The 25,538-nt window shown below is 41.6% G+C and overlaps 1 long non-coding RNA gene across 1 annotated transcript; it reads right to left on the bottom strand.

Moving 5' to 3' along the window:
• Window positions 1–220: 220 nt before the first annotated feature.
• Window positions 221–5,607, bottom strand: LOC141568541 (uncharacterized). Its single transcript, XR_012491687.1, has 4 exons — window positions 5,400–5,607; window positions 3,557–3,715; window positions 3,117–3,198; window positions 221–789 (listed from the first exon to the last, which is right to left on the bottom strand). It is a non-coding gene; the product is annotated as an uncharacterized LOC141568541 (long non-coding RNA).
• Window positions 5,608–25,538: the final 19,931 nt, after the last annotated feature.

The following is a 25,538-nucleotide window of genomic DNA, read 5'->3' on the forward strand; positions in this document are numbered from 1 at the left end:
GTATAATAGGTGTCAGTAATTGTTGAACGAGTGAAGGAAGGAATGATGAGTAAACGCAAATGCGTCTGCTTCTCCGTTGGCTGTTTTTCCAGTTGGAAGATCTGATCTTTTATCATTTGAATTCCACAAGAAACATCTTAAGCAAGTCGTGTCTTTGGGCCAATCTGTTTCCAAGCTTGTTTGTGTTTTTCACATTCTTTTTTTGACCTGCAGTATTATTCTGTGACCTCTTTCATGAATTCCAGTAGGTCATTCAGTTGGGACCCAAGGAAGTCAGTAAATTAAACTTGATTTGGAAAGGAATACATAGGGTGGGTGGCTTGGATTGGAATCAAATTAGGTCTGGTTAATCTTATTTTGGTTTAATCTATGTGGGAAAGAATAGAAATAGAGGAAAAACAAATAAACAAAAAGTAGGGGAAACTATTCTTGTATAATGATAAGCAGTTTCTGTAAGAAATCGTTCTGAGGGCCAAAACCTAAATTATTTTTATTAGAAGTCTGGGGACAAGACTCAGCGGACAGATTCACTTCTCCGGGCATCATAATTGCTGTTTACTTCTCTCTAGTTTTCCCAAGGCAGAATCTTTAGGCTTTGAGAAATGTGGATGCTCCATAGACAAGTCATGTTACTTAATATAGTTCATGCTTTTTCATCTTCTCCAGGGATCTGGAAATGGATAAACCCAAGTTTGGGGAAACCTCAGTCACGAGGGACACACAAACAGTTGTGGTCAGGCGGTGTATAGTCAAATCATCCAGACTCAGTCTTGAGTTGCTTATGTAGACCTAAGGAGATAAATGTTGAGAAAGTGCCCTAAGTTCCTGCACTAATACTTTCTTTAAGCTGATTGTTTTCTCCTTCAGTTATTTCCAACTTGCAACGCACTGGCCCACTGAAGACTTAATGTTGGTGCTCAGAGTTCAGGAAATCCCCTCTCTGAACTGGCATTTGAATAAAATGGGGAATTTCTTGAAAGCTACCTGGAAAGTGGGAAGTCAGGAAGGAGTATGTGAACCCATCAGAGGGAGAGCCCTTTAGTTTGGAGTTCTGTCTGGGGCCTGGAAAGTCGTGAACGGGTTTGTTCCTTGAAGAGAATTTCACGTGATTGCCTAGTAAGTTCTTAACAAAGGAGAGAATCAAGACTTACCATTCCGGAGTTTCTGGAATGAGATAATATTTGTTCCTGACAATTGAGTTTCCTCTCCCACGGAAGTATTTTGCTCATTTGATAGAGCAAATTAAGTTTTCATTTAGAAAAGGGGAAGAGTCATATTACTTCTAATTTCCCATATTTGACCCGTCGACTAAACATATGAATTAAGGTACTGAAACATGGAGAGATAATAGGGAATATTTTCAGATCTTGCTTCAGGGTTCTAAGTACCCTGTCTTCCACTTAGTCTCCCCTGATATTGGTGAAGCCTTCACTTACCTGAACAGAGGAGAATAGAATGGTTTTTAATCTGTCTAAAACAGATGACTAGGCCAAATGATTTATACAGTTCTTTTCAGCACTCAGATTAATGATTCCAAAGCAGCAAATGAATGTTGCCTTCGGTTTATTTTCCGGGAGCAAATCTAGTTTGCGGCAATCTTCTAAAAGTATAGAAAACTTTTGGCTGCTTCAGCAATCCTTAAGTATTGTAAAAGTACTTGTCACTAATATTTTCTACATATAAAATTATATATACATATATATATATATACACACAATTATATACACACACACAAACACACATATATAATACATTTTATACACTATAGGTATAGGTTTGAAAAATAAGAAAATGAAGATCCAGGTCCACATAGGTCAGCTCAAGAAATAATATATTGTTTTGTTTTGTTTTTTACTTGTGTTACAAAGGTCTTAATAGTGAGTGCTGTTCGAACAGAAAGGATGTCATCATTTCATTTTCTGTTTTAGTAAAAAAACAGATGGTTACCGTTTCATTTGTTCAGCTGTGATTCTCAGATGACTGGCTTTTCTGTGTTCTTGGAAATGATATCTTAAAAATGTAAATTTACTGCCTCAGGCACTATTAATAATGTTTCACTTAATTGTTGTTACAAGGAAAATGGCTAGATTGAATAAGCCACGTCCCAATAAATGATGAAAAGTGTTTGTAAAACTAGGGACACATACAGATGCCTTAAATCTTTTTTGAAACAAGTTGTTTATATAAATAATATACAGTTTTTTGGGGAGTTTTTTTGTGTGAAAATGGTTCGAAAGTGCTTTCTCAACTTGTTATAAAGTATACAAGGTTGGACATAAAGCTACATGTCTTGTATAATCACAACCACTAATCATATTAGGAAGAACATTAAACATTTCCCCATACCTATGGGTGATAGAATTCTCTTACCTCTTTCTACTGTTATCTTTTCTAAACTTTATTAAGCATATTTGTTCTTATAATGGAAAAGTCTCTTATTTTTATGAAAAATAAATTGATTGTCCCTGCAGTTTCCATGATATCCAAGAGCTTATTCCAACTGATTTTTAGTGTGCTTCTGCCACCTTGTGCTTTCTGAAACCCATTACATGATCCGCGAAGGCAGAAAAGTAACTTAGGAAGGTTATTTCTTTGGAGATAAATTTTCATAGTGTAGGAGGAGAGTGAGAGGGAGACACATTTCAAATACATGGAAGATATATGTGTGTATGTGAGAGAGAGGGAAGAGAGAGAGAAATCTTTCCAAAGGTTTGGAGACGATTTACTAGATTACATCAGTATTAAAATTACGTTTTATCTCTTGTCCCTGCCACCCGGTAAAAGGGAAAAGTCTTCACTTTTCCTTGTTTTAGTGCTGATAATAAGCTCCTGAAGTAAGGTTTTAAAACATATTTGGATAGTTTCTATCCTTGCCTGATCTTTAAATGTGTTCTTTTCTGCATAAAAACCTCAAGCAGACACTTGTGCCTAGAAAACTGTAGGTGGCTTGTTAAATGTGCTTCTTGAAATTAAATTGCCTGCTGTGTTTACGTGGACTGTTTTTCTCTTTGCACATTATCATTCCAGACAACATTCCATTTGTTCAGTGCCTCAAACTATGGCTATGGTCTGCTGCCCTGGAGTTATGCTGAGCTCTGGAAAGGGGAGCCTCTTACCTGGAACTTTGGCCTTCCTGCTTGAGCGTAAACAAGCTTCATTTGATGACTTGTCTGAGGAGCTCCCCTCCGATCTTTCTTTCTAGGAGTGAATTTAAATCTATTTGAGTTTTGAAATGGTACTTAAGGAGCCATGGATGACAGTGGAATCGTCTTTCCTAGCTTGTTGAAATCATTGACAGCACCAGGCCTGTGAGTCATACCTACGTGCCCTTTGGTCATGCTTGCATTGAATTCACACTGTGACTTGAACTCCAGTTTCAGTCCCAGGGGGCTTGAATGGTACATTTGTTGAACACCCACTTGAGGGCAGGCCTAGTGCAAGGCTTTTGGTACATAGGTAGTCCTATTTAGAACCCCCTCAAAAAGAACTGTGAGATAGGCATTTTTCTTCCTCTGTGTCACGTTTGAGGAAACAGACCAGAGATTAAATGACTTACCCAAGGTCACAGAGCTTGGAAACGGCAGAGTGAATACTGGAAAATATTGGAACTCAAGTGTTGCTGACTCAGTTCCATACCCTGTAAAGAATATGCTATCTTCCCATTGCAAATGGCGAAGATCTTCATGGTCATGTGGTCTGAAAAGGGCAACCGAGCCTACAGGAGACGATAGAAAGTGTGGACAAGGCGGAGGAGGCGGGCTTGCAGGGCGGCGCTGGCAGCTCAGCTGCCTCACACCCCCTCCTCCAAAACCACCTCTTGCTTCCTGGCGGAGCCCAGTGTTGTGAGGGTTGGCAGAGCATTACAGGAAGGTTGGAAACACTTCCCAGGACCTTCCAATTTCCCCTATTTGGTCAGTTCTGACTTGCACCAGTACAATAACCTCCTCACTAATCTCCCAGCCCCTATGCTCGCTCCACCTCCAATCCTTTCTTCTCACTGCATTTGGAAGAGCTTTTCTGAAAACAAATCAGATCTTGTTGCTCCCGAGCGTTAACTCGTTCAAGGGTTTCCTGTTATAATTAGGGTGAAGGCCAGATTCTTGAGCGTGGCACGGCTTGTGAGCCCCTTCCATTCCCCGGCCTCACTGCGTCCCCTGCGCTTCAGCTCAGCGGGCCCCGTCCTGTCCCTCGGTGGTGCCGTGTGCGCGCCGCTCTGCGCTGGGCGCGCTCTGACCCTCCCGCCGCCTCCGCCCCTCTGACTCCTACTCACATTTCATGGTCTCTGCTTAACAGTCACTTCTGTCAGAAAGTTTTTCGGAACCCTTTCCCCAGCTCCACTCCACATGTGTCAGACAGCACTCTGTTCTAAAGTGTCATTTTAAAGTGTCTTATAATTACCTCATTTTATTGAGATACAATTCACATACCGTAAAACTCACCACTTAAAAGTGTACAGTGCAGTGGTTTTGAGAACATTCACAAGGTTAGGCAGCCATCTCCACTATATAATTTCAGAATATTTTTTCACCCCAAAAAGAAAGCACAACCCACTGATCGAGCCCATTCCCCTCTCCCCCATCCACTAACAACTACTAAGCTCATTTCTCCCTCTGGATTTCCCTGTTCTAGGCATGTCATGTAACTGGAAGCATTCAATATGTATCCTTTTGTATCTGGCTTCTTTAACCAAACATAATGTTTTCAAGGCTTATCCAGGTTGTAGCATCTATCAATACTTCACTCCTTTTTATGACTGAATAACATTCCATTGTATGTATGTGCCACGTTTTGTTTATCCATTCGTCAGTTGATGGACATTTGGGTTGTGTCTTGTTTTGGGCTCTTGTGAGTAATGCTTCTGTGAACATTTGTGTGTAAGGTTTTGTATGATCATATGTTTTCAGTTCTCTTGGATATGTACCTACTAGGAGTGGGATTGCTGGGTCTTAATGGTAACTATTTTCCACAGTAGCTATACCATTTTACATTCCCATCAACAATGTATGAGGGTTCTGCTTTCTTCACATCCTTCTCAACACCTGTTACTTTCTGATTTTTTTTTATGATAGCCATCCTAGCAGGTGTGAAGTTATAATTGTCTTATAACTGGATTGTTTCCCTCATGACACTAAACTCTCTGAAAACAAAGGCAATGCTAGATCTTGTTTATTACTGTACTCCAGTGCCGTACACATTGAGTAGGTGCTCGATTAATATCTGCAAAATGGGTGACAAGACCTAAATCTTTGCTCTTTGCTGTGCTTCTGTAAATCCAGGAAATCCAGGGGCTGGAATGTGAAACAATGTTCTGGCTGCCAGTCCACACACTACCCACCAGAGTGCCACAGGATTTTAATAACCACACTAAGTAGAGGGCTCCATGGCTTTAATAGTCTTACCTGAGCAGTTCCTGCATGGAGAACGGCACGAGTTCTCATTTAACCAGCTCAGAATGGGGAAGACTCGACTCAGCTCTGCTGGCATTTTAATCTGTGATTCCGGGGAGTCTTTCTTTTCCAAGCACATTTTCTCAGGGCATGTGAACGCCGCCTAATGAGAAAGCCATTCATTCTGAGTGAAAGTAGAGAAGGAAAAGGCAAAACAAAAGTTCTTTTACTGGAAACAGATGAGCCACATCGATTATACATTCAGAATAATACAGATTGAAGCCAAGTTGTCATGTTCTGAACCAACTCTGTTTAGCCAAGTTACAGCTGGGCTCTGTCTCATCTACTGTTTATCCTTTCCGAGCTATCTGTTTTTATTTGTCCCAGTGTGCCAAAATCTTGGATTTGTAAAGGTGAGCTGGAAGCAAAGAGGTGCTTGTGTCTTGATTTCTTGGGGGCACAATCCTGTCAAGGCGGTGCCTATAAAAGAAAGGGGCACGATGCCTTCTTGGTAATGTTCCCGGGATTGTGAGGAGGTAGGTGAGGGCCACGCGTGCCATCTGCAAAACTCTTGTATCCAACTCCACCCTTTGTCAACATTCCACCTCGTCAGGTTTTGCTCAGTCAGGAGTAATCTCCCATAGCATTTTCTCTGCCTTTGTTTTTCTGTACTTTTTTCTCCCTTCGCCTGCCGTGAAACACAATGTTGGCCCAACCCTCGGAGCTTTCTGTTGAAAGTAATCTTTAAACCTTGGGACTAAGTTTCAGCTCCAGCTTCTCCTCAGTAAATGTGGATTTGCTGAGTTACAAATGCCCACCTGATTAATCTCGATAAACTTTTTCCTCCATTTTATCTTTCCCCTCAAAAACATAGTCTGTACTCATGATCCTTTGAGGGGAGCGGATAGAAAAGGAGAAGAGAAACCTTTGGGAAAGTCTTAACATAATAGTATTAACCTTGTGTAAAGAGTGTTGATGTTCTTATATAGCAGTAAAAAATACAAAAGAGAGAGGAAAAGAACACAGCAATCTTTGTCCAAATATGGCCCACTTGAACTCTGGATGGTATTTCAGCACTGTAGGAAAATTCCGGAGATCTCTCTGGCTGCAGATGTTTCCCTCACCTTATCTGCCTCTGCTGATAAACTGAGGATGAGCTCAGTATCGGCAGGTGTCACCTGTTTGAAGGACAATACCCATGTTGGGGCAGCAGTAGCCAGGCCCCCGTTCTATCCTTTACCCCATTTCTTTAATACTTCCTGATTTATAATTTCACCCAGGTCTTTAGTCAGTAGGTTAGTTTGCATGACTTCTTAAACTGCTAATCTCAGAGAAGTCACATACTAGCCTGCCCCCGTGTGAAAGTGCAAGGTCTATGTCTGGGGGCATTAGCTGAACTCACAGGAAGGAGATTTCTGCCAAAACAGCCCAAAGCCTCTAGTAACTTTGCTTTCTTTGGCACATTACGGAGGAGTGGGTTTACTGGGCCCCAGTTGACACTCTGAGTGCCTGTGGTGAGAGAAACATGTGGCTCTTGGGTCCCCGTGTTTGCATACATGACTAACCTACTGATAGCCTTTGACCAGTTGGGCAACCCCGCTTTGGAGCAAGCCAAACACTTCTAACGTGAGTATGGAAACAAAACAGAATCTTGTACAAATAGGCAGAGCTGGCTTATTTAACTCTGCATTTCTGTCAAAAGTTTCTTTTGCTCTTGAGGATAGCATCTGAGAGAAATTCCGAAACTCAGGGAGAAATTCAGAAGGACAAACATGCACGGTTAGACTCTGGATTCTGAACTGTGCTGCAAAACTGGGCAAGATTGTTACTGATATACTAGAAACTTTGGCCCAGGCGATTCATGCTGCGCTTTGATGTGCACCTGGACGTCTCCACCCTGGGTGTGTTTATTTACAATGATAATTGAAGGAAAGATTCTGAAACATCCTGTCACAGAATGTGCGGGTGGGCCTGCCTGAACGCTGAAGCCCCAGGAAATCAGGTTACGTGATTAGTGGTGACACTGCCCCCTAGTGGTGTGTCTGAGGCTTGAGTGAATAAACTGCAGGTGTATCCCAGTTTTCCCGCAAATTTACCCAAATAAACTCCCAGATTGAGTGGGAAAGAGAAGAGGAGGAGAAGAGGGAGAGAATTCTTGTCAATGTAGTTCATCTCAGCGGGTCTGAGAAGCTGGTGAATGGGCTTCTGAGATCCCATTAGGGTCTTAGTGAAAACATTCCCCCCCCCAGGATTCCAGCAAGTGATACTAGCGAAAAATCTTTATTGGATTTGTACCAGAGCTCTGGGTTCCTTCCCAGCCTCCAAAGCTTTGTACCAGCTTCCCCGGGCCCACATTCCATTTCTAGGTAAGTCACCAACCATGCTGAGCCGTAGAACCACCTGCTGCTGGTGTGGACCCAACTCCTGTCCCAGCACCCTCTACCCTGTCTGTGTTCCCTTTAGGCCTCGCTGTTATCTTCCCAAATAGTCTCGCTGCTCTTTGCACTTTACTTCCTGCTGCCTTCCCACATAAGAAATCTTGGCCTAATTCCTCAGGTGCCTGTGGGGGAGAATGTTTAGAGAGCTGCCTCAGCCCTTAGGGAATGGCAGGAATGCTGAGAATTCCAGGCGGTACTTTGCAGACCTCAGGGTAAGAAGGTTTGGGCCCAGAGGGAGGGAGAGGGGCCTTCAAAACACCTCAGATCACAATTACCTCAGACTGTGGAACAGGTGGGGGAAGCCAGAGTCTCATTTCGGTGTCCTTCCCTGTCTGCTGACCTAGGAACAGAGGCCTCTGGGAAAGGTGGTGGTTGTGTAGCCAACTATAGATATGCAAAATGTGAGTTATTTGCTGTAATATTTTAGTTGTGTTCAACATCATTGGCAAACAAAGTGAGGCAACTTTGTAGCTATCAGTCCTTTCAGGGTTGAGTTGTAGGGTACTGTTTCTGGGTTTGCTACATCCTGGAACTTCTGGAGTCTTACTTCATTCCAGGAAAAGAGGGTAAAATGGTGAGAATTTGACTCAGTACTATCATCAGTCTCTCTGGATCTCAACATTAACTTTTTTAGTTGGTTATTCTTTTTTTATATTTTGCACTTAACTCACAATTTGAAAGATGACCACAAAACTACCCCTTACCCCCCTCAACCCAAAGACCTTTGTCATAATTAGAAGAATCACATGGGGAACATGATTTGGTTGGTTGGGTTGTGAGGCTCGTGTTTTGAATTATTTATTTACCTATTATCCTGAGGCATGTTTGGCTCTTGATGAAGACTTAATATTACCCTCAAACACTGCAGCCACCTCACACCACCACCCTGCTCCACCTTTGTCTCCATAAAAACCTTGGAAACAAAAATGTGTTGCTTAGCACAGGTAACACTTCAACTCACATTCAAGGAGTGCAAACATTAACACGTATAATCATTTTTGTGAGACTCTCCTTGTGTTAGAGGATAAACATAAGGGTTTTCTTTTTCCCATTATTGCTACTAACTGTGTTCTGTCAAAACTCTGTCTCCTGGGTACTTAGTAACACAAGTTACTAAGTGCAAGTAACTTGTGTCCCTTGCACTTATTAAAACGGTGTCACTAAAGTCTTAAGATGAGTAGTTTTTGTTTTAGTTTAAAAATCATTTTATTTTTTCTGTGCAAAGATCTTCCTCCTTCTCTTGTCTACCCTCAGAAAGACCAGTAGTCTTAGGTGCTCGAGGGTCGGGTGGGGGGTGTCTCGATTTGTTCTCTCGCATCCCAGCCTCTTTCCCATGCTTGTCGTCTGACGTCGGAACCAAAGGCCACACTGGCTCCTCTTATCTGCCTGCTTCTAGTGAGGGCAGCTTGTACTCACCGCTCTGTAGGCCGTGGCTGCTTGCTTATCTGGCCAACACTATCCTTTGCTTAATTCTCTGTGGAAGGAGTCTGTGTGCAGTTCTTTCTTGGGGCACATGTGCTGGTTCTTCAGTGGGCTCTACAGGATGCCCCTGGCCAGATTCCAGGTGGTGCTCTCTCGGGTGCAATATTCTTTTATACCATGGTACACATAGCTTCGTGGGACAGCTTGATGGCTTAAACCCAGCCCTCTTCTTTGGAGTCTGTCAGAGCCACGTGAAAGCCTTGTATCCTTGCTCCTCTAAAGAGTGGCCATGCAGCCTGCCTTCAGCCCTTCCTACCTTCCTTCCTTCCTATCAATATCCCTCATTTGCTCCTCCCTCCACTCTCCCAAGGATCAGGTGCTGTGTGTGCCACACCATGATTTGCCAACTTTCTAACGGGAGCCGATCTCTAACCCTCAACAGAGCGGTAGTGGTGGGAAGCATGTGGGTGGCCCTGCTCGAATTCTAACCTGAACAGTGAGGGCAACAGAAGGGACAGTTACCGTTCTGCAGAATGCATCCCACCCAGCCCCTGTCCTTCTCTCTTCCTTCCTCTTTCGCCAAAGTGGGTCTGCTGAAAGGTTGACCGTCTCCATGTCCTTAATAAGGTACACATCTGTAAGTCCTCCAGACATGGACTGTTGGGCAGAGTTTTGTTCTTATAGGCCTTCCTCAACAATTCTTGATATTTAGTACCCAACGAAAGTCTCATACACAGTGATATCACGGTTCTCGGCCCTGGCTTTACATTAGATTCGATCAGTCTAGAAGTGAGACCCGGGCCTTCATAGTTAAAAAAAGAAAAAAATCTAGTGATTTTGGTACACTTGTGAGGGTTAAGAACGTCACATACTAGTGCAAGGCAGAATGCGACCCTGAAGGGACAGCATTTAGAAGTAATTTTAAAGTGAGAGGTTTGTATAAGAAAAATACAGCTCTTGAAATGCAACTGAAGAAAGCAGGCTTATGTTTGAGGGATGGTTTGAGGGATGAAGACTTTGGGGAGGGGATCCCCCTTCCCACCCATTTTTTTTTCTAATCATTTTGTTTTTGTCACCATCAAATACCCAATTTCAGTCCTTGAAAAACACTTATTGGATGGACTTGTTGCTCTCTAATTTTTTCTTAACTTCTCTGGTGGGGCTGCACAAAGCACTGTGCCTGGGGCTTGATTTAGACACGGTTCTTGTCCTAGAACAGTAGGAGAGAGTAGGGCTAAGATGAGATTTCTGCAAACAGTTATCATACAAAGCAGCTGATCTCTTAAGAGGCTTAGCTCCTGACTATGAGAACAATGATTGCTGCTTCCTCCTATGGCACTTAAAGACTCTCTACTCAGATATCTAGTATTTTTTACACACAGGCCTTCTTTTTCACTGGCTAAAATAGTGCGGAGTGCCTTATAGTAAGCCCCCTGGGTAGGTTGTTGACCCCAAAATCCAGAGGAAGAGGGGGAGCTTCTCTTTTTTGTATCTTTTTTAGGAACGAGAAAACTTCTCATTTCTTTCCACGTCTTGGTGACTAAGACTGGATCATATGTCCATTTTAAAACCAATGACCCTTGAGTGGAATGGGTTCTCATGGGTGGATTAGACTATTCATATGGAGTAGAATCAATAATGGAGAGTCAACTGCCAAGAGCACTACACTCTGCTTACCTCTCTCATAGCACTTTTCACACCATTCTGTAGTATTCTTTTCACTTGTCTGTTTTCTCTAATGCTTCAAGGATCTTGTCTGATTTGTCTTTTTCCCTCCATGTCCTCCAGGAGTTTTAATCTAGTTAGAGATATAACATTAACCCACAAGTGAAACCTATGCACACACATACATTTTAAGTAGATGCCTACCACACTTAGGGGTGCAGATGTGTTCTTAAATTTGGGTACCCTAACTGAACCAGCATCATAAAAGGCCATTATAGCAAAGTCCACCAGAAATGCATTTCCACTTAGTAAATGAGCAATAGCTTGTCCAGTCTCTCGCTATCCCCTGAAGTCCCGCTGTATCTTCAGTCATCGGTCACTCTGCTCTAGATGCAGTAATGTTTATGAGGCTTTTTATGAAGTCAGAGGACTTCTATGAGTCTCTTATTGCCTGAGGAACTTTAGTCTCTGTTTCCTTGAAGGTGCCCAGGGCTGCAATAAAACAGACGTTTGAAGGTTCCCTGCGACACTCTTTCTCGTTCCTCTTGGCAGGCACAGCACCATCATTTGAACAGCTTTTGTCAGGCATCATTGTTCAGAACTGTTTATGAGAACACAAAATAAATGGAGAGAGGGCACATTGGAGTAAACAAGACACTTAACTCAGGGGAGCATGGCAGAACTCTCAGTGGTTGGGAGGGTGTAGTGTAGTCTACTGCACTCAGGGCATAGGGGCAAAATGCATATCTATCAATTATAGGGAACATGCATGCAAACAATTATAAAATGGTTTTGGAAAATTATTCAAACAAATACTCTTCAAAGAAATAGATGCTACTTGGAATGATAAGGTATCTGTGTGCTAATATATTTAATGGTAGTAGGTTGAACTAGTTTGGGGTGCCTGCTCTGCTCATGTCTTTTTTTTCAGATGTAGACCCATAGCCCCTGCTAAAAGGATGGATTTATGTGGTCAGGTTTATACCATGGAACCCACACCCCTGTCCCCCATAGATTGTGCCAGGGATATGGAAACCAGACCTAAGTTGAGTAGTTAGATTATCTTTCTTAGTTTCCTAGTGACCCAGAAAGTATGGTCAGGTGATGCTGAGTCAGCCCCAGTGCCCCAGGTAGGTGGTAGTTAGGATTGGTTTGGTTTTGAGAGATATAAAGCAAAAACTGTGATGACTAAACAAGATAGAAACTTATTTTTCTCTCACATAAACATAGGCAGTGCAGGGTTTGTGTGCAAGCTATTTCCTGGCCTGGGGGACTCAGGCCCCTCTGTCATTGCTCTGCCATCTTCAACTTGAGCTTCTATCCAGTGGTATGCTGGTCAGCTGACTCTCTAGGGGGAAAAAGACTTGACGTGTAGCATTTGCCTGGGTCCCATGGTGGAAATAGTCTCGCCAAGGCCAATTTTAAGCTACCAATGGTATAACAACTAGCTTGCAAAATTCCTGAACGTTCCACAGCCTGCTCTCCTGAGCCGATACGAGCCAGCTCTAGCATACCGCTGATCTCCTTCGTGGTCCAAAATGGCTGCCCGAGCTCCAGACATGAGCACTGCAGGGTAGCTACTAGGAAGGAGGAAGTTGGAAGAGAACAGCAAACTCCCCCTCTTTTAGGATAGCTTTCCAGAGGTTGTGCACAGCCACTTAAATCCCATTGTATAGAACTTAATCACATGACCACATCTATATATTCTTTATTCTGTATTCTGGGCTTCCATGTAGCTGGCTAAAGTGTGGGTGTTCTGTTACTAAAGAAGAAGAGGGGAATACATTTGGGGGGAGAATTAGCAGACTCTGTCACTAATGGTGACACCCAGTTCCACATACATGCCGAAGTCCATGAGGAGGCAGAAGCCGAAATTAAAATGAAGTTAGTCTTCAGAGTGAGAAGAATTGGAGTGGATTTACAGCAGGGATGATAGATGTGCAGCTTCAGATAGAGAAAGAGAGAATAGCTGCCAATTATTTAAATTTCAGAGTGACTAATGATAATACCCCTTCTTTCTCTCCTGAGTTGAACCAATTTAGGGACAAATAAATAAGTCAAACAGATGGAGATAAAAGTGTCAACTTTATTACTGATTCAGCTGTTTGGAGGAAAACTACAACCCTGCAGTAATAAGGGCTCACTGACTTCAGCCCCGAAATAAATTTACCCTCTTGTCACATGCAGAATTCGAAAGCTGCAGTGCTACCCTCCGCCCCACCCCCACTTTTTCCTGCCATGGGCACCTGCTGTTGAATGCTCCCTTACAAAAGAAAATTGGTGAATTTTCTTCTCCCAAATTCACTTTGATTAATTGGACAGTTAATCAAAATCGGTTGAGATGTATTAGGAGAGGCCAGGATATGTCCATCCACACTGAGCCATGAGGGATGAGTGTTCTTGTCTAATATTATGACCTTTCAAACCTGGTGAGGTTTAGCTTATCATCCTGTAGGTGGGTTACATGATATCCCTCTGAATCCTAACAACTTTCTCCATTTATTTAAATGAGCACAGATGGTTTCTCTTACAACGAAAAGGTCCCTGACTTAGAAATGTCATTAAGGGATTTATTGTATGGGTCAGATGCTGAATGCTTTAGGAGTTCCCAAGAAAGTTTATAAGAACATTGGAGGAAATAAAGGATTTTTCATAGGAGTGGTAACACTTGAGCTTGCTCTTAAAATCTGGGCAGGAGTTTTGATTGGCTAGGGGAATGGAAGTGTTTCAATCAAGGGGAATTCGTGGATGTGAATGGGGAATGGGCATGGGACAGGCAAGGCGCAGGGAGGAGACCACAAAGACTCACTGAAGTGCCTGGCGGAGAGCAGTTGGACGTCAAGCTGGACAGGTAGTTTGGGACCACCCTATGGAGAACCCTAGCAGCATGTAATCGATGTTGAGAAGGAAATTTGTAGCTGTTGAAGAAAAGCAAAACATGAAGTTTTCACAGATTATTCTGGATGAAGTATTTGCTCCCTGAACTTTTTAGTTGCATGGACCAACAGACTCCCTTTTTTGTTTAATCTAGTTAAAATAAACAGCCTTGACTCATACATTCCACTTACAGTGTATGGGGACATGATTTTCAAACCTCGCATTCATTAGAATAACCTGGAAGACTTGTTAACATACAGATAGATGGCTGGGCCCTACCGCCATAGTTTCTGAAGCAGCACATCTGTGATGGGGCTCCAGAGTTTTTGTTTCTAGAAGATCCCAGGTGATGTTGCTGCTGCTGGTCTTGGGATCACATTTTGAGAATCACTGAGACAAATATTAGCCTGGGGTGAATCCTGTCCAGTTTTGAATGAATGAATGAATGAGAATGAATTCCCTGAATCATAAAAGGAGAGATTAAATGAGACAGTCTCTAAGGTCTTTTTGAGTCTGTGCTTCTGTGATTCTAAACTACAGGATACCCTACTCATATCTTTTCCATGCAATGGAAATCTCGGTGTTCACAGAGATTGCTTTTATCCCTTGTCAATGCATTCACTTTGCCTGAGGGCTCATACCTGAGAAACTGAAGCCGTGTGATTAGACCTGAGATGCTTTCTCCAGCGGAAAGGCTCTTTCAACATGGGCCTTTCACACCTCCACACTCAAGAAAGCAAAAAGAAAAAGAAGTGGCAACTAATTCAAACATTGCCCATACCACTTTAAAAGGTAAAAAGAGAAGGGATGAGACTTTTTCTCTAACGGAAAAGTGCAGTTGACCCAGCACCTGGATCTTTGGAGAGCATTCAGTCAAACTGTTCAAACTGTTCAGCCTTAAGAAAATATTTACCTTATTCATAATTGGTCAAAACAGTCAGCTGGATGTCTGGCCAAAGGGGTCAGAGGCTTCCTAGTGAGTGCAAACTCTCAACGCAGAAGACCAGAGCAGGCTGATCTAGCTGCAGGGGGAGGAGTTTTTGTTAACATTTGAGCAGCAGCAATGCTCCCCCTGCTCTGATTGGCTGAGTGAAGACTGGCCTAAGCAGAGAGAGTGGCTGGCAGCCATCTAGAGAGCTGTACTCAGACTGGGGATTTCCGAATTTCATTTGAAATGATCTTTATATGCAGTTTCACATCAAGGAGATGAAGCAGAGAGGCCATGTGTCCAAGGCAGCCAGATGACAGGGACAGGCAGCCCTTAGCAGCAGAGGCACGATGTTGAGGGACCAGCAGGATGCTGAGGGTTCATTTCTTTTTTCAAGTAAGATGGGTGTTGTGGTGAGAGCCACCAGGAAAGTGGGCACCCTTTTCGTGGAGAACTCTCCCACACGGTGTAAGCTGCGGCTGAATTCTCCCATGATCAGGAGGGCTGCCATGATAAGTTAGGAGATGTGGAAAATGTAAAACCCTTGAGTTTCTGTCCCCAGCTGGGATAACCTGATCTTTGGGAGGTGGGTTTATTCAACAAAGTGGAAACATGAGGGTGGGGTAGAAAGTAGCCACTCCCACCTACTCGGTCTCTCTAACTCAGGCAGGCCTGCCTGACACCAACTTCTCACTGGATGGGATTTTCAATGATCCTACGCACCGTTAATCCCGATTTGGAAGCTAGTGGCTGATTAACGTGGTGGCCAGCTGACTTTCTATCCAGTTCACGCTACATTCTCTCTTCCTCCTGGTCAATCTTTATTCTCTTATGTCACATGCATGCATTTCTATCTCTAGACCCATTAGATTGTGAATTATTTTGCAGTTGGGCTGAGTCTTACTCATCATTATATTCCACACAGTGAATATCCCTCAATAATATTCTCGGTACATATGTTTTTCTAAAGCTGAGCACTGATACTTGTAAGCAGAGTTCATAATTCCTAAGGTTAGGATCTTCTGGGGCGGGGAAGAGGTAAATTAGAAACCACACTATTACTATAATGCTTTCAGCCCACCTTACCTTTTTGATCCCATTGCTTCAAGTGTCCTTTAACTTCAACTGCTGACAAATTCTTATTCGTTCTTGGGAACCACGCTCAGTCACTGCTTCCTCTGTGAAACTTTCCCTTCTCTGTACTAATTCTGTCTTGTAAATATTCTTGTAATTATTTCATGAATGAAAATGTTTGTGAGCTATGAACTCATTGATAGAAGGACCTATTTTTGAAGTTGTTGACTGAGTTGGCTTAAGGACCATGTCAGCAGGCAGCTGCTGGGTGTCACAATTTTGTGGGTCCAGGGAAAACTCAGTCTACCTACCTGTTCTCTTAGTCATGAAAACATAATGTAATTCAAAGCTCTGATCCTATTTATGTCCTTAGCTCCTTGAGAAACGTCATCCTTGAAGCTTTTAGTAGAGGTTTGTTTTAGTGCCAAGGAATTCAGGTCTCTTCCTTAGAGGCTATTTGGAAAGGGAAAGAACTGAAGAGTGACAGGCACATAGAGGAGAGTGAAGATGAAGGGTTTATCTTGAGTCACCAAAGATAAACTTTGCCTCGTTCCTAGTTTCATTAAGGCTGGAAGCCTTCTAATGAGTTAGCCCAGTGAAAACCCAGTGTATAGTGAAGCTCAAATTCAACTCACTGAAGTATTAATTAATACTGTATTCATACTATATTAATCTTCCCTTCAATCATATGTCGAAACTGGGTCTGAAATGGTTTTAAAATCTTAGATGGTAAAGTGGTGTAGCTCTTATGTTGAGTGTTGCTGTGTTACTACAAAGCAGGCTATGGTTTGAGACCTTGGAAACCCCAAATTGCAATGTCTTAAATCCTAAGAAATGTTAAAATATTTCTGTTCTTTACTGGGAGAAATCATTCGCTGATTTCTGCACCTGATCTTCTAGAAGCTGAACCAACTGGACAATTGATTTGGTCTTAATTCTATGTTGCTCATATCTATTGGCAACGTCATGAAGTCGCAAGGCTCAAGGGATACTAGTTGGTGAATGATATTATTTTCATTTTAAGAACAGGCACTCTGCCTCTGCTAGTTTCCGTGGCTGCATTTCTAAGCATCTAGATATAGGAAATCATTTGCTTTTCATCGTCTCGTCTCTGGGTCTGACCAGAATGAACTTTGTATTTCATGTTTGTGATTTTTATACATGTCACAATGTCAACTAATAGAGATGCATTACTTCAAGGAGAAAATTGCAAACAGTTTCAAGCCTGCTATGGAAATAAAAGGTGGGAAGAATGGAAAGAGACCAAGGAAATCATCAAACATTAACAAGCCCATGATCCATATTTAATTTCTAGAGATTACTGTATCCAATTTAAATAAGAATAAAATACACTTCATCATTCTGATATTTTGTGCATGCTTTTACATGCTGTAATCTTTTCACACTTTCCCAGATTTTCTCAGTGGTCATATAGGTAACACACCTATGTTGCATTGCCTGTCTTCCCTATTTTTCCACAGAGTGGAGCTGTAACTGCACTAAGATGAAGCGAACAGAATTCCAAGCATTAAAGATTGAGTGCATAATAGTGAGAATGTCCAGAAGTTTCTGTTTATCAATTGACAGGAGAGGAGAAATCACTCCTCAGGTTTAGACTGAAGATCTCAGGGTGTTGAAATCAGACTTTTAGATCTTAATCCGATGAGAATGAAAGATGAACTACCTCTAGTGTCCGCTCATGACAAGTCATTTCTTTACTTTGGGATACAAATCTTACCTCACAGAGGTCTGAAATATTCCTTTCAAAGTTGTTTGTTTTTCAAACTATAGTGCTTTCCAGGTGTGCTAATTCTGACAGAACACTAGCATCTGGTATGTGGAAAAGAAGCCCCCCCTCTTTTTTTGTGGTACACAGTTGGCAAGTATTTATTAATGCATGCTTTGTACCAGGGACTATTGTAGTCCAAGAGGGTAGAGCAGAGGACAAAACAGATGAGTCTCTGTCTTTAAGGAGCTTCCAATTTCGTTGAAGAAAACAGGTAATAAAAGCCTAACCATAAAAGAAGGGAAATATGGTAAATTGTTAGAGATTGACCTAAATTGGTCAGGAAAGATCTTTCTGAGGAGTGACATCTGAACCAAGGTCTGAATGTTGGGAAGAAAAAAGCCATTTGACAATTTTGAGGGAGTCGGGGCTAAGCTCAGCACATTGGCCAGAAACAAGGCCAGTGGGTTGGGATGTGGTAAACAAGGGAGAAGGCAGATGAGGTGGGAGAGGAGGGGAGAGGCTGGGTCACCAAAGGCTTTCTAGGCCATGGTTAGGAGCTTGGCATTTACTCATCTTACAGTGAGAAGTCATTGAGTGTTTTGTGCAGGAAAGGAATGTAGGCTGATGTAATCACCGTGTTTCCCCGAAAATAAGACCTAGCCGACCATCAGTCTAAGGTGTCTTTGGTGCAAAAATTAATATAAAACCCCGTCTTATTTTAATATAAGACCCGGTCTTATAATAATATAATATAATATAATATAATATAATTAATATAATATAATATAATACCGGGTCTTATATTAATTTTTGCTCCAAAATACGCATTGGAGCTGATGGTTCGGCTAGGTCTTATTTTTAGGGAAACAGGGTAGAAAAATTAGTTTGACTGCTGTGGAGAGGATGGACAAATGGGACAAGTTTGTGGTGATGGGGACCTGTTAGTGGGCTTACACTAGGGTGGTGACAGTGAGGGGTGGAATGGTCAGTGTAAGAGATATTTATTGTTGTCCGAACTCTCAGGACTTACAGATGGACTGGATGTAGAATACGAGAGGGAAGAATCGGGTGGCTATTAAGTAACTTTTTGGCCTCAGCAATGAGTAAACGGTGGTGCTGTTGACTAAGGCTTCTGGTGGTGTTGGTGAGAGGAGGATTTGACAGAGAAAATGATTCTCTGTAGAGTTCTTTTCAGGTTTGTGTAAAGGAATCAGTCATCCTGTGCCAGTCTACTCCATGGATGTAATTAGAAGGCTTCAATAATACTTCTAGCTAGTGATGTCCATAGCGGATACTTTGAGGTGATAATGGGGGGGAGGGGGGTTTGTTTCCCAATACTCAGTGGCCTGTCATTTGTAGCCTGGGTGAAACGGTAATACCAGCAACACATGATTTCTTTTCTTTTTTTTAAAGTTATCATTTTTTTCCTCTTCTTTTTTTTTTTTTTTTTTCCCCCAGGACTTTATTGGGGAACATTGTGTACTTCCAGGACTTTTTTCCAAGTCAAGTTGTTGTCCTTTCAATCTTAGTCGAGGAGGGCGCAGCCCACCATCCCTTTCAGGAGTTGAACCAGCAACTTTGTGGTAGAGAAGACGTGCTCCAACTAACTGAGCCATCTGGGAGGCAGCTCAGCTCAAGGTGCTGTGTTTAATCTTAGTTGCAGGGTGCAGAGCCCACCATCCCTTGCGACTCAAGGAGTTGAACTGGCAACTTTGTTGTTGAGAGAGCACTGGCCCATGTGGGAATCGAATCGGCAGCCTTTGGAGTTAGGAGCACGGAGCTCCAACCATCTGAACCACCGGGCCGGCCCCACACATGATTTCTTTAGTTAGGTTTCTCCCTCAGACTAAAGTGGTAATAAAGAAGTGAGTTGGGATTCTAATGAATTCTGCAGGCAATAGAGGACCAGGTTGCAGTTTTATTTTCAATCAAATGGTTTGCTTTTTGGCTCCAGGGACTTTTGGAATGTTAAGTGTGTGATAAAAATTAGCCTTGAGGATAAGAAAGTAAACACAAGTAAAAAAGAAAATGAGGACTTTCTTGGGTTCAATAACCGCTATTGAGGAGAGTAACCATATCTTATCTAAAATGCCTGATTTTGTTGGGCTATCATATGTATATGAGAGGTCTTTTGTTCTGTGAATATTGGCATATATGTATGTCATACATATATATATATGTGTAACATACATATACATATGTATGCGAGTAGTCACAGAAAGAAAAACCTAAACATCCATCTCTCTACCCCACCCTCCATGAATATGAGATAGCAGGAACATTCACAAGTTTGGATCAAAACAACTGGACAGAATCTTATAAGAATAGTGTCTCACTTATTCATTGGTTTCTTCTTTCATTCATTCATTAATTCATGTAGTCAACAAGCATCTACTGTGTTCTAAGCCTTATCTTAGGCTCTGTGTATACAAAGACTTATAGTCTATTATTATTTACTGTCAATTACTATTAACTTTTGTTTTTATAGTTAACATGAATAATAGCAACATATTGAGTTTCATTGGATCCCCGATGGAGAATTTCATCCCAGGTGCTGAAAGGGCACAAGAGCATCATGTTAAGGGCAATGGGAATCATTGAAGGGTCTTACATGTGGGACTGACTTGATCTATAATAGCTTTGCACATTAGAAAGCAGTGTAAGGAGATGAAAAGTAAATGAACAGGAGTCCCCTTCCAGTCTCCCAGACCTGTGCTTCCTTCCCAGGCCCCTTCATATATGTAGGCTTGTGATTTAGCCACCATCGGTGTATTCAGCGCCTCTTAGGAAAGACAGATTGATAATATGTGCCTTCTTGAAATTCCATAAGCCAGTGCTTCTGGGTCAGAGTAAGAAAGTTACCAAACCAGTTAACACCAGTAGGTTTTAAATCTCATCATGATGTAATTGCTTTATTATATGTTATCACCTGAGTCCTTTTCCAATTCAAGGACAATCCAAGGAAGTATGTGGTTTACCTTTTACGTCATCACCAGCATCTTTTTTTCATTCCTTTAAATCCTTTCTTATGAAGTCAAGAAATGAAGTAAGCTGGGTAGAGGTCATTAACTTTGCAACTGTGAAGACTTGGAGTAGAGTTCAGGTGAGATTTCCTTCCATGGTTTAAAGAATCCTTTTTGATTAACTGTATCTATACTTTGGGGGTGCTCTTTTTGTTTGTTTTGCTTTGTTTCCTTTTCTTCTGTTGTTTCTGAAGACTTCGGTTTTCTGGAAATGTCTTGGAATCGGCCCATTGAATTTGCTCTCCAATGTGTTGTGTAGCTTTCTCTTTGTAGGATATATGGACACTATGGCTTAGGTAGCAGTGAGCCCAGGCAGAGAAATTAAAGGTAGATAAAAAAGGAGCAGAGGTAAGTTTCCAATTTCGATTCCACAGAACTTATATAATGTCATGAGGAAAAAGAATGAGAATCATTTGTTGTTGTAATCTAGCTTGCCATTCATTTCCTCAGCAAATATTTATCGAGTGCCTCATGATGCCAGGTGATGCCACAAGCAGCTCCTACCCTCATGGTTATGTTGGCACAGGCTTGGAAAAGGTTTGGTGAGTTCATTAAGAAAAAAAAGATTCCTTAAAACTTTAAAATCGTTAGTTTTATACTCTGCTAGTTTGTTTAAAGATTTACTTATTAATTCACTTAGCAACTACATTTATTTTGATTAATTATTGTAGAAAAGACTATGCTAGGTTTTGGGATTCGTGAAAGAAAATCCAATAAAGATGCAGCTTTCAAAGAGCTTTGGAGACCACTGCCTTTTGGTGGTTCCCGTGGTGTCAGTAAATGCATGAGTACAGTTAAATCCAATATAATAACCAGCAGTGCTTTGAAACACTCATTTGAAATAGCCTGGGGCTGGAATAAATAATGAATCATTATTATGAAGTGCTAGGTCCCTGGGGAGTATGATCCTTGGACCAGCCAGAGATGGGATGAAAGGACTTTCTGGTCACCGATGCTGTGTGAGAATACAGAATCGGTATGACTGGTTCCGTCTCAGGGTACACGATAGGGGACAGAGCTATAGCTTCTCCCCTGTCTGTGTTATTTTCCCATTTCTTATTTACTAGACCTTGTATTATCTAAATCCCACTGAGTTTTCCTCTTTGGCGCTAATGAACATTTCTCTCTAAAAATTGTTGACCACTGTCCCTCCCACAGAGCTGCTAACAAATATTACAAATCCAAGGCCAGAAACAGCAAATCATGTTCAAGTAGAGCTGAAAAAGGTGTTAGAGTCAAATGACCATGAGTCTACAATATTTTTTTAATTTTTTTTTATTACTGTACAAAACATAGCACCATGCCTACACGCTATTGGGATATATGAAAAAGATCGTAGGTTTTAGAAGCTGTGAGATAATCTTCCATGATGAAGATATATGTTAAGATTTCACGTCTAGAGCAATCTAGAGAATTTGGAGAGCTCTCACTCTGAGAGAATTTTTGAAAAATAGGTTAAAGGTATAAATGGAACTGGGAGGGTATGGTTTTGAGTAGCAAAGGACATGGTAGCTTGTGACCAACAGCTTGCTTGCTTTCTTTCTTTCTTTCTTTCTTTCTTTCTTTCTTTCTTTCTTTCTTTCTTTCTTTCTTTCTTTCTTTCTTTCTTTCTTTCTTTCTTTCTTTCTTTCTTTCTTTCTTTCCTCCCTCCCTCCCTCCCTCCCTCCCTCCCTCCCTCCCTCCCTCCCTCCCTTTTAATTTTTATTGGGGAATATTGGGGAACAGTGTGTTTCTCCAGGGCCCATCAGCTCCAAGTCATTGTCCTTCAATCTAGTTGAGGAGGACGCAGCTCAGCTCCAAGTCCAGTCACCGTTTTCAATCTTAGCTGCAGGGGGTGCAGCCCACCATCCCATGTGGGAGTTGAACCAGCAACCTTGTTGTTGAGAGCTTGTGCTCTAACCAACTGAGCCATCCGGCCGCCCCTCCGGAAGCTCAGCGTCAGCTTGTTGTCTTCAATCTATGTGTGGAGGGCGCAGCTCACTGGCCCATGTGGGAATCGAACCACCAGCCCTGTTCAGAGCTTGCACTCTAACCAACTGAGCCATCCTGCTTCCCCCCAACAGTGTTCTTTATGAGGCAAGAAAGGTGAGTGGAAGGGGAGGGAACTGTCTCCTTTGATTCTTTTTTAACAACTCTGAGAAGTAGGTTTTGTAGACTCCCATAGTATACAGTAGGCCCCTCTTAGCCTCAGGGGATACGTTCCAAGACGCCCAGTAAATGCCCAAAACCACAGATAGTACAGAACCCTCTGTATACTATGTTTTTTCCTATGCATGCTTACCTATGATACAGTTGGATTTACAAATTAGGCCATTTCATGGATAGAAAATTTGTTCTTACTGTAGATCTTAGCAACCTCAGCATATGATTTTTTTTTCTTTCCTTCTTAAATCAAGAACTTTCGCCTTTTCACTTAAAGGAGGCACTTTACAGCTTTTCTTGGGCATATCCTAATTGCCAGCTTCACTACTCTTGTGCTTTGGGACCGTTAAGTAAAATAAGGGTGACTTTAACACAAGCACTGTGATCCCACAACAATCAATCTGATAACTGAGATGCTACTAAGTCCTTAAGGGTAAGGAGACGCTGGACCAAGGGGTGATTCATGCCCCCAGTTACATGAAAAAACCAGTCACACATATACATACATACATACAGACTTTTCAGGGGGGATAAATATGGAATTATAATGTGCACGTATTTCACAATTTGCCTTTTTATATAACAATATATCACGGATATCTATGAAAATTCATAGAGTTCTATCTAGTTTTAATTTTTTTTTTGTTTTAATAGCTGTGTGATATTCCATAGTATGGACACGGCATTATTGGTTTCATCAGCCTCCTGCTGTTTGACTTTTAGATCGTGTCCAGATTTTTTTTTTTTTTTTCTGTAACCAGTGATGCTACAATGCACAACCTTGTATGTTCTATTTCTGTAGGATATAGTCCTAGAAATATGCACGGCTAGGTAACTGCATATTTAATATTGTAATAGGTTAGTTTTAAGAAGACTCTACTAGATTCAAGTTAGGATTTATATGAACTGATTTCAAACCAGTATGTATGGCTTACATTACTGAAAACCAGCTTAAAAGAAATGGCCTATTAACCACGAGTTCAGTGAGACATCATTAAGCGAATGAGGTTGGAAATACATATTTACTTCCCTGGGACTCTGGGAGTTACAGGATTGTTGTCTTCCTAGAATTTGTTTCCGTAACTCTGATCCCCCTGGGAACAACATTGTGGCATTACAGCTTTGGGGTTTGTTGAAAAGGAATGTCCTCAGCTGATTTAAAGCTATGCTGCGGGTGCAAGTTAGGTCACTAGTGCCTTTTAGCCAACAGTGTCAAAGAGGCGTGGGAGGCGGCAGTTTGAAGTGTGAGCTTTGTTCCTATCCCCGGGGAGACGGTCAAGATAACCAGGGCAATTTTCTCTTACACTTTTAAGAGTGACATCAGCTTGGAGAAAATGTGTGTCTTACTTTAGTGGGGGAGAAATTCAGTTTGCTTAGTTACCCAACTCATACACCTCCTGCCTATTTCACTGTAGCAAAATGGAATCAGTCTGTGTCATTTGCGTTGTTTGAAGGAAGAGGAAAACTGCTTGCATTGTAGCTGGGGGATTCTTCTCTTTCTTTGCCCTCCAAGCTCCCTTATCTCCTATTTCAAACACTTTCACTGCCAAAAGCCCAATCCACATCTGCAGAAAGGGAGCACTCCTACACTGATAGCACAAGGAAAAGCGTTAGGGTCCTTAGAACTCTTCCTTGGTTAAAAGTGCTTCTGTTAATTTGCTGATTTGTCTCTGAGAAAAAGTCTTATTTTCTCTTTAGTGCCTCCAGAAGAGGAAATTAATTTCTAGTTTAGAATTCATTTCTCTTTCGTTTGTACATCTTAACACTTTTATCAAAAGCAATACATGCACATAGTTTAAAAACAAAATAGTGCAAATGGACTTATCATGAAAAGTAATGTTTACCCACCCCTCCGCTCCTCACCTCTGGTCACATTTGTATTTGTTTCTTCTGATGACTACTTCCATCTCTCTAAATACAATTCTTATGCTGCTCCTTTTTTTCTTTTTTTAAAAAATTAGTTGTGTCTGTATTATCTACTAACCTGCCATTATACATGAGAATTTCCTTCACTTACTATTTCCTCCTCCCTTCTTTTGTGCTTACGTCCAGTACATTTAAATCATCATTTTTAATTCCTTAATGGGTTGTCGTATGTTAGGTTGCTCTCACTTCTGGTAAGAGAAAATCAATGCCAAATACTTAAGCAGTAAGGGAAATATATTTTCCCCTCAATAAGATGTTTCAAGTTAGGTCAGCTATAAGGTTAATTAATTCAGGTAATGTCTAAAAGAATTTGAGAGCCTATTCTTCCTTTCTATCTCTCCCAGGAGCCCAGTGCACATTTCTCCTTATATCTCTTTGGCTAAAAGCATCCACGTACCTACTACTGACTGACAAAGGGTGAGGAGTTACCAGATGTAGATTAATCTTATTTTATCCCTGATCGTTCCTAAGCACATGATTCCAAAGAATAATGTGGACACATAAATACAATCTGGGCTTTGCTAACAAGAAAAGGTGGGGGGAAGGGGAGAGAAAGGGAGGTGGCCATAGGTCAGGCACTGGGGACATCCACTATAATGAAATCAGTAGCTTTCATTTATTTATACCTTTATTTCTTCTTCCATAGACTCTAGAAAGTATCTCTTGATTCCTCAACCCTTCTCCTCAGCAAGCTTCCCTCCCTTCCACTTCCCAACATTTGTCATCTGTGCTTTTTGCATCATCACTTCGCCACCATTCACATTCTGCTCTGTCCATTTTTTAAAGAATTCCAAGTTTTATGCAGACACAGACTCTAAATGTTGAAAATCAACAACCAGTGTTTGTGTTATCATGGTATATAATTCTTTTTCAAAATCGAAGTTCTATCTTTCTCCAGTGATTTGGACATGCCCAGTGGATAACAGG

This window comes from Rhinolophus sinicus, linkage group LG02, assembly GCF_036562045.2.
Source record: "Rhinolophus sinicus isolate RSC01 linkage group LG02, ASM3656204v1, whole genome shotgun sequence".
In the NCBI taxonomy this organism is placed as follows: Eukaryota; Metazoa; Chordata; class Mammalia; order Chiroptera; family Rhinolophidae; genus Rhinolophus; species Rhinolophus sinicus.